Here is an 8,302-nt window from a genome sequence, read left to right as displayed (position 1 = left end):
TTTGAAAGAAAACTGAGGAGGGAAAGAATTCACAACTTGCTTGGGGCTTTACAGGGTTTGATTTCCCCCTCCGGTCTCTCTGATGGTTATGTCCTGGAATTACCTTATTTGCTTACCAATACTATCCCTGTCCCTTTCTTTGTTTTCTTTGATATTTTTCATTTGAGCAAAGGAGAGGGTAGAAGTTAGAAACATCTGGATCCAGCTGCCTTCCTCAAAACTTCTTTAAGCCGGTGCAGGAGGCAGCTGACCCATGATACTCTCTCATCACTGATGTTTCTCTCTCTCAAATCAATAAAAATATATTTAAAAAAAGAAACTTCTTTAAAATCCTCTAGATTCTCGTAGTCACTTTCTTCAGCAGACTCATTCAAAGCTGGGCTCGGAAGGAGAGTTAACAGAAATGCAGAACGATTTTGTTCATTTTTTTCCTGAGTTTTTATTTTAACGAAGGGAAGACATGGGAAGGGTGTGTTCGAGGCATGGAGAGAAGAACTGATCTGCAAGCGATCGGAACAGTGTCTGTTTTAGGATTGTTTTAGGTTACCAGTTGTAGAAAGATTTTGGTCTAGGGAACTGAAACAGGAGATAGGTATAGAAACCCCAGAATATCGTAAAAGTCTCAGTTACTCTGGGTGGCAGATAGAGTATTCAGAGGGGCAGAGAGTGTAGGAAGGAAGCTGAAATAAGAGAAAGAGTGGAAGGCAGCATTGAGAAGGGGCGTGGGGGTCAGAGATTAGTGTTAACATTGTTTACTGAGCTAGGAATAGGAAGGAATTTCCATAAACTCAAAAACAGTATATCTACTAAAAAATCTAAAAAAAATGTTATCCTTAATGGTGAAACCTTAGAAGTAGCATTAAATTTAGAGTCTGATAAGGATACTATCAGTAATGGTTTCTTTTCAGTATTGTACTGGAGGTCCTAGTCAATACCATAAAACAAGAAAAATGAGGTGTATGAGTTAGAGAGGAAGAGAGCAATGCTTAATGCCCTGCTTACTATTTAACCATTAAATTAGGAGAGGCCCGGCTGGTGTGGCTCAGTGGTTGAGCCTTGACCTATGAACCAGGAGGTCACAGTTAGATTCCTGGTCAGGGCATATGCCGGGATTGTGGGCTTGATCCCCAGTAGGGGTCCTGCAGGAGGCAGCTGATCAGTGATTCTCATCATTGATGTTTCTATTTCTCTCTCCCTCTTCCTCTCTGAAATCAATAAAAATATTTTTTTTAAATAAAGGAGAGGATCGTGACTTCCCAAATTTGAGTCATTTGCATACTTCTTCCCAGCTTTCCGTATTTGTGTTAGATCAGTATTATGATATTATTGTTTACTAGATACAATTCACTTTTAAAAAAATTCTCACCTGAGGATATGGCTTTTGATTTTAGAGAGAGGAAGGGGGGGAGAGAGAAACATGGGTGGGAGAGAGAACCATCCATTGGTTGCCTTCTGCAGGTGCCCTGATTGGGGATCAAACCCGCAACCTAGGTATGTGCTCTGACCGGGAATCGAACCTGCAACTTTTGGTGTACGGGATGACACTCTAACCAACTGAGCCACTTGGCCAGAGCTCTACAACTCACTTTTTAAAAAACAGCTTATCCTTAAGTAATAATTCCTGTGAAACTATGGGTTAGGTGTGATGATTATATTATAAAGATAGAAAAGTTTGTGAACCAGCTAAAAGCATCCTGTTTATCATTAGTTGTAAGCCTTTCTCACTGGCCTAGTGGCAGAGAATCAGGGTTCAAGTCAGATTCCTTTCGTTAATCTTCACCCAAGGATATTTTTCCACTGATTTTTAGGGAGAGTGGAAGAGACAGGGAAAGACAGGGATATATCGATGTGAGAGAAACACATCGGTTGGTTGCCTCTGAACGCCAGGGCCGGAGGAGATTGCAAGCAAGTTACATGCCCTTGATCGGGATCGAACCTGGGACTCTTTGGTCCTCAGGCCAACGCTCTATCCACTGAGCCAAACCCTCAGGGCTCAAGTCACATTTCTTTACTCACTGGCTTGGTTACTCTGGGCAAGTTGTTTGCCCTCTCAGAGACTTATTTTCGTTTCTGAAGTAAAAGGCGACATGTTTTCTGTTGCCCGGTGGTGATTCAATATAGGCAAAACTTTGTACTGATGTAAACCAGGATAGTTGTTTCAAAGGAGAGAAAAGGTAAGGGGGCAGATAAATTGTGGTAAAGAGTATTTTTCATTTCTGCACCTATGTGCAGAAAATGCAAATGGGGGAAAATACCTTTGTAAATATAGTTATTTTGAAAGCAGTGAGGGGGCAGAGGCCATGGTTGTCCAAAGTGGTATTTTAAACCGTATTAATTATTCTGCCAAAAGGTTTCTGTAGCAGAAAACTGTTATCTAACCCTAGCCGGTTTGGGTCAGAGGATAGAGTGTCGGCCTGCGGACTAAAGGGTCCAGGGTTCAATCCCGGTCAAGGGCACGTAACTTGGTTGCAGCCTCCATCCCCAGTAAGGGGCATGCAGGAGGCAGCCAGTCAATGATTCTCTCATCGTTGATATTTCTATCTCCCTCTTCTTCTCTGAAATCAATATGAAAAATAAATAAAAAGAAAAAACTATTATCTAAACTTAAAGCTCAAGTGAAAAGCGTTGAGCCTACCTAAATTTAGATAACTTTAAATTTAAGAGAAATAGGCTAGGATCTTCCCAACTAGTGTGACTGCATTTCGCTTCCTGGGGAATATTGTTTTTTGGAATCATTTACCCATGAGCCCAGTGACTCGCCATCCCCTGTATAACAGTTGTCTAATAGCAGTTGTCTATTTTTGTGTGTTTACCTCAACACTGATAGGACCGGATCCTTCCCAGGAGTAAAGAGGCTTACAGAGGCAGTCCTCCTCAACAGTGAGGATGCCCACTTCCACCACGTGTAGGTGTATATATTTTGATAACGCCAGCCCCAGTTGGGATCCACCAACCAAGAGGGTGAAGTTCAACTCTTTAGCAAGGTCTTATCTGACTGCTATCTGGGTTTCTAATCCAATTTGTTCACTTATTGTGTGTTTCAAGACATGTTGCTTAAGCCTTTCTGTGCCTCATCTGCACAGTTGAGTTATTAATAGGCCAAACTCATGGGATTAAATTAGTGAATATATATGGCATAGAACAGCGACCAGTACACAGTAAGCAAGCAAATGCTCATTGTGTGTTATTTTGAACCCGGTACCCTTCAGTCCGCGGTCTGATGCTCTGTCCACTGAGCCAAACTGGCTAGGGCTTGTGTGTCATTTTGTATGTACATATTTAGTTACAGATCCTCCTATTAGATAGTAAGGAATTGGGGTGGTGGTTGTTAAAAAGAAAGAAAGAAATCTTGTGCAGAGTGGCTTAACACATAAGAATAGCTGTTTCTTTGAGATATCTGGCAGGGTTTCTAATGTGCTTGGACCCTGGGGCAAGACTGCTTGGCTTGGATCTGGCTTCCAGGAGTGTCAGGCAAATTTTACACGTACTCAGTACCTTATTTTCCTGATCTCTCATATCAGGATATAATAATGACAATTTTATAGGGTTCCTGAAGGGATAAACTGGTAATCTGTGTTATTTTTTTTTCCTGTTAATCCTCACCCGAGGACATTTTTCCATTGGTTTTTAGAGAGAGTGGAAGGGATGGGGAGAGACAGAGAGAAACATAGATGTGAGAGAGAGACACATAGATTGGTTGCCTCCCGCACACACCCCGACCTGGGCCAGGGGTCAAGCCTGCAACCAAGATACGTGCTCTTGACCGGTAATGGAATCCATGACCCTTCAGTCCCAGGGTCAACGCTCTAACCACTGAAATAACTGGCCTTCACCTGGTCGGGTTGCTCAGTTGGTTGAGCCTCATCCCATACACCAAAAAGGTTTTGGGTTAAATTCCAGGTCAGGGCACATACCTAGGTTGCAGGTTTGATCAGGTTGGGGTGCTATGGGAGGCAACCAATTGATGTTTCCCTCTCCCTCTCTTTCTCTCTCTCTCTGAAAAAAAAAAATATCTTCAGGTGAGGATTACAAAATAATGTGGGCTTCATTACTGTAATAGGATTCAGGGATTCTGTAAATCCTTGAAATTACATAGAAGATTCTCTGAATTTTTTTCCTCACTGCAGATTCCTAACCCAAGGATTAAGAACCATTTTTCTAAAAAAAGTACATGGTGGCATTCTGATTGTCAAGCATAATTCATATAAGTAAGGTATAGAAGGGTTTGGGCTAGATGATCACTAAAGTCACTTCCATCTGATTATCTGTGACTTTTACTGGCATGAGCTAAGTGCCTAATACTGCGTTAAGTACTGTGGGAGTTATAAAAGCTATTAAATATTTCCTATCTTTAGGTATAAACATTTTATTGGAAAGAAAACAATACAAGATGGTTTGGAGTCAAGTATGGTTCACATTAAGTTGGGCTAGGTCACAGTGGTCGGCAAACTCATTAGTCAACAGAGCCAAATATCAACAGCACAACGACTGAAATTTCTTTTGAGATCCAAACTTTTTAAACTTAAACTATATAGGTAGGTACATTGTTATTAACTTAATTAGGGTACTCCTAAGGCTTAGGAAGAGCCACACTCAAGGGGCCAAAGAGCCGCATGGGGCTCGCGAGCCGCAGTTTGCCGACCATGGGGCTAGGAGATGGTTCAGAAAGCTGAAAGTAAGGTTGAACTTGCTCCTGAAAAAGTGGGTGACGTAGGTGGATTGGGAATAGCCAAGAATAGCAATGTCAGTTATGACATCATTTGTAAACTCCTTATGCAGGAAACAATGGATAGACTGAAACTTGAAAGAAGAAGGAACTAGGAATAAAATTAAGTCCATAGTGCCAGGGAGACAAATTATTTAAAAGTTGAGTATGAGACTTTTAAAACCTAACTTAGATTTTTGCTAATACATTTTGCTAGCCTCGTTTATTCTCCCAACTCTTTCCTGTTCAACTACTATATATTCAACAACTTCCCAGTGGATTTGGGAAGGTATGAATGGATCAGACAGATGGGCAAACTCTTAGCTGTTTTGCCAGTATAAAGTGGGGGTTCTCTGTTTTGTTTCAAGAGCAGGCTTCCAACCTCTTTTTAAAAAGCACGGACAAATGAAATAAATTTTCTACAGGAAATGATGCTGAGAACTTTGTTCTAGTAATTGAACAAAAACTAACTCAGCATCAATAGAGTGCTACCTTGGATGTAAATTGATTTATCGTTCATTTGAGGGTTTCAGAAGGGACAATTCAGGAGATAAAAATGAATGTAAAAAAGTGAAGTGTTCCTGCTAAGTTTTGTCTGTTACTGACGATCTAACAATGCTACTCTTAATAAAGGTAATAATTCCGGTTAAATGTAAAAACTTTGAGAGAAAGGGACCCAAAATGGAAAAGAAACAGGAGACTTCTGAGCCAAGGGGACTGAACACAGGAAAAACCTAACACAATATGAATAACATTAGAAAAGAGGGCCTGGCTGTCACTGAAAGTCACATGTGGTTTGGAGGGATGCTTGCAGAGTTGCTTGGAAGTAAGTTAAAGGATGATGAGCAAGACTTTCCCCCTTCCTGTTTCATTAGAGCTGTGGAGGCTCACTGGTGTCTCCTAAATAGGGAATCAGTGAGTCCATAAAAGGGAAATGTGTTAGGCAGGATGGCAAGTGTGATTAAGACAGGAATTAAGATTTCGATCAAGTAAGGGAGTAAGTTGGGATGGGTGTGCCTGTTTTAGAGGCTGTTGTACAGAGTGGAAAGGGAGTTTCTGGAGGAAAATGACATTTAGGCCATGATTACAAATCATCCAACTATGACTTAACAGAAATCTAAATTTAATTTAGGGCATTGGTTTGTGAATTCTCTTGGAACCTTTATTTTTTTAAATATGTTTTTATTGATTTGAGAGAGAGAGAGGGAGAGAGGGAGGGAATGAAACATCAATCAGCTGTCTTGAGCCCACAACCTGGGCATGTGCCCTGACCGGGAATTGAACCAGCCACCTTTTGGTGGGACGATGCTCAACCAACTGAGCCACACTGGCCAGGGCTCTCTTGGAACTTTTAATCCTGTTGTCCTTTTTTTGAGACTTGGCTTTTATCCCTCAGTGCTCAGTACCAAGTATTGGTACAAAGGATATCCATTTGCCTTATTTGGTTTGTTACTTTCCTTTATTTAAAATATAAAGCCAGGAGACTATATTAGTCTAAATTTATGAAAATAACAACTTAGTGTAGATAAATAAGACTATATCTGATAGTTATGCCAAAGATGGACTAAGAGGATCTTAAATTTTAACGGTAATGTTTTGAAGAAGTAACGATTTTAGAAGCAAGGCCATGTTCATCAAACATATATTTTGTCTCAATAGATTCCCCCCCTTTTTTTGTAATAAATTTATTACTTCTAACTTTACATGTGAAATAATTCCTTTTCATGAAAAAGATTTAGTTTTCACTATAATAGAATTGTAAAAATGTCAGTTATCTGTAATAATCTAAGTATTGAAATTTACCACCATCTAGCATAGCTATTTATTGGTTGTATGAGAGAAGAAAAAAAGAATCTGAGCAAACTTTGGAGAATACAATATCAAACAATTCATTGAAAGCAGAGGTAATTAACTTATAAAACTGTGTGAGTTCTGTGCATGTTTTCCTTCTTTAACTACTTTATTTTGGACATGGAGACCAGATGGTAGATTACCAGGGTGAAAGTTCATTAAAAACTAAAGACAGCCAAATCAGTCTGTTGTGCTACTTGGGAAAATGGAGGAGTGGTAGCTGTGAGACCAGACTACATAGACTAATCGGGAGAAAAAGAAGGTGGTGCCCTGGCTGGTGTGGCTCAGTTGTTTGGAGCATCATCCCGTGCACCAGAAGATCTCAGCTTGATTCCCAGTCAGGGCGCATGACGAGGTTGTGGATTTGATCCCCTCCCATCCATGTATCTCTCTCATGTCAATGTTTCTCTCTCTCAAATTAAAAAAAAAAAAGAAAAAAGAAGCTTGCTATTTAAATGAAAATTTGGCTTTGAACATATATATATCCAAGACTAAATTGAAAAATTGTTAGCCCTGGAGGGGTGCTCAGTTGGTTCAAGTATTGTCCTGATATGCCAAGGTTGCAGGTTCGATCCCCCTTGCTCCCCCAATCAGGGCACATACAAGAATTAACCAATGAATGCATAAATAAGTAGAACAACAAAATTGATGTTCCTTTCCCTCCCTTCCTCCCTCCCTGAAATCAATAAATTAAAAAAATAATTTAAAAAATTTTTAAACAGCCCTAGCTGGTTTGGCTCAGTGGATAGAGCGTTGGCCTGTGGACTGAAGGGTCCCAGGTTTGATTCTGGTGAAGGGCACATGCCCTTGTTGCGGGCTCGATCCCCAGTGGGGGGCGTGCAGAAGGCAGCCGATCAGTGATTCTCTTCATTGATGTTTCTATCTTTCTCGCCCTCTCCCTTCCTCTCTGAAATCAGTAAAAATATATTTAAAAAATTTCAGACATAAACTTGAAGACTGTGAAGTTTTATATTATTTGATGTTCTAGGTCACAGCATATTTTAGTTAACACAGGAATCTAAAATTTTGGTTTAAAAATTAGGGGTTGTTGATTCTTCATTAAATCATGTAGAAATTGTTGTTAATCCTGAATAACAGCCTTCATTTACATTTTGTAATTGTCAGGAGGAGTCTTGATTACAAATATACTTAAAAAAATGGCTTAGCATAAGTGGTAGCTAACCTAAGTCTGTCTTAGCTTAAATATTGGCCCTAAATTTGAAAAACAATTTTGTTTCCTTTTGCTTCCTAGTATATTCATTTGCATGTATTATGCTCTTTTAAAAATGTTTTTTTTCCAATTAAAAAAGTTATACGTTCACTGTAGACAGCTTAGGAAACACAGAAAAGCACAAATATAATAAAAATCACTTAAAACCTTCCTTCTAGAAGTGGCTGCTGTTACCATTTTGTTATATATCCTTGTCTTCTTTATAAACTTGCATGAATTATTATTTTTTAAATATTTTTATTGATTTCAGACAGGAAGGTAGAGGGAGAGAGATAGAAACATCAATGATGAGAGAGAATCATTGATTGGCTGCCTCCTACATGCCCCACACTGGGGATTGAACCCGCCACCCAGGCATGTGCCCTGTCCAGGAATCGAACTGTGACCTCCCGGTTCATAGGTCGACGCTCAACCACTGAGCCACGCTGACTGGGCCCTGTTTAATCTTTGCTGGAAGAAAGCAAGCTTTTATGTTGTGAAATCTGCCAACACGTAGAATTGCTCATATTATAGAT

Source organism: Myotis lucifugus, unplaced genomic scaffold, assembly GCF_000147115.1.
Source record: "Myotis lucifugus unplaced genomic scaffold, Myoluc2.0 scaffold_541, whole genome shotgun sequence".
Lineage (NCBI taxonomy): Eukaryota > Metazoa > Chordata > Mammalia > Chiroptera > Vespertilionidae > Myotis > Myotis lucifugus.
This window is presented reverse-complemented; position numbering follows the sequence as displayed.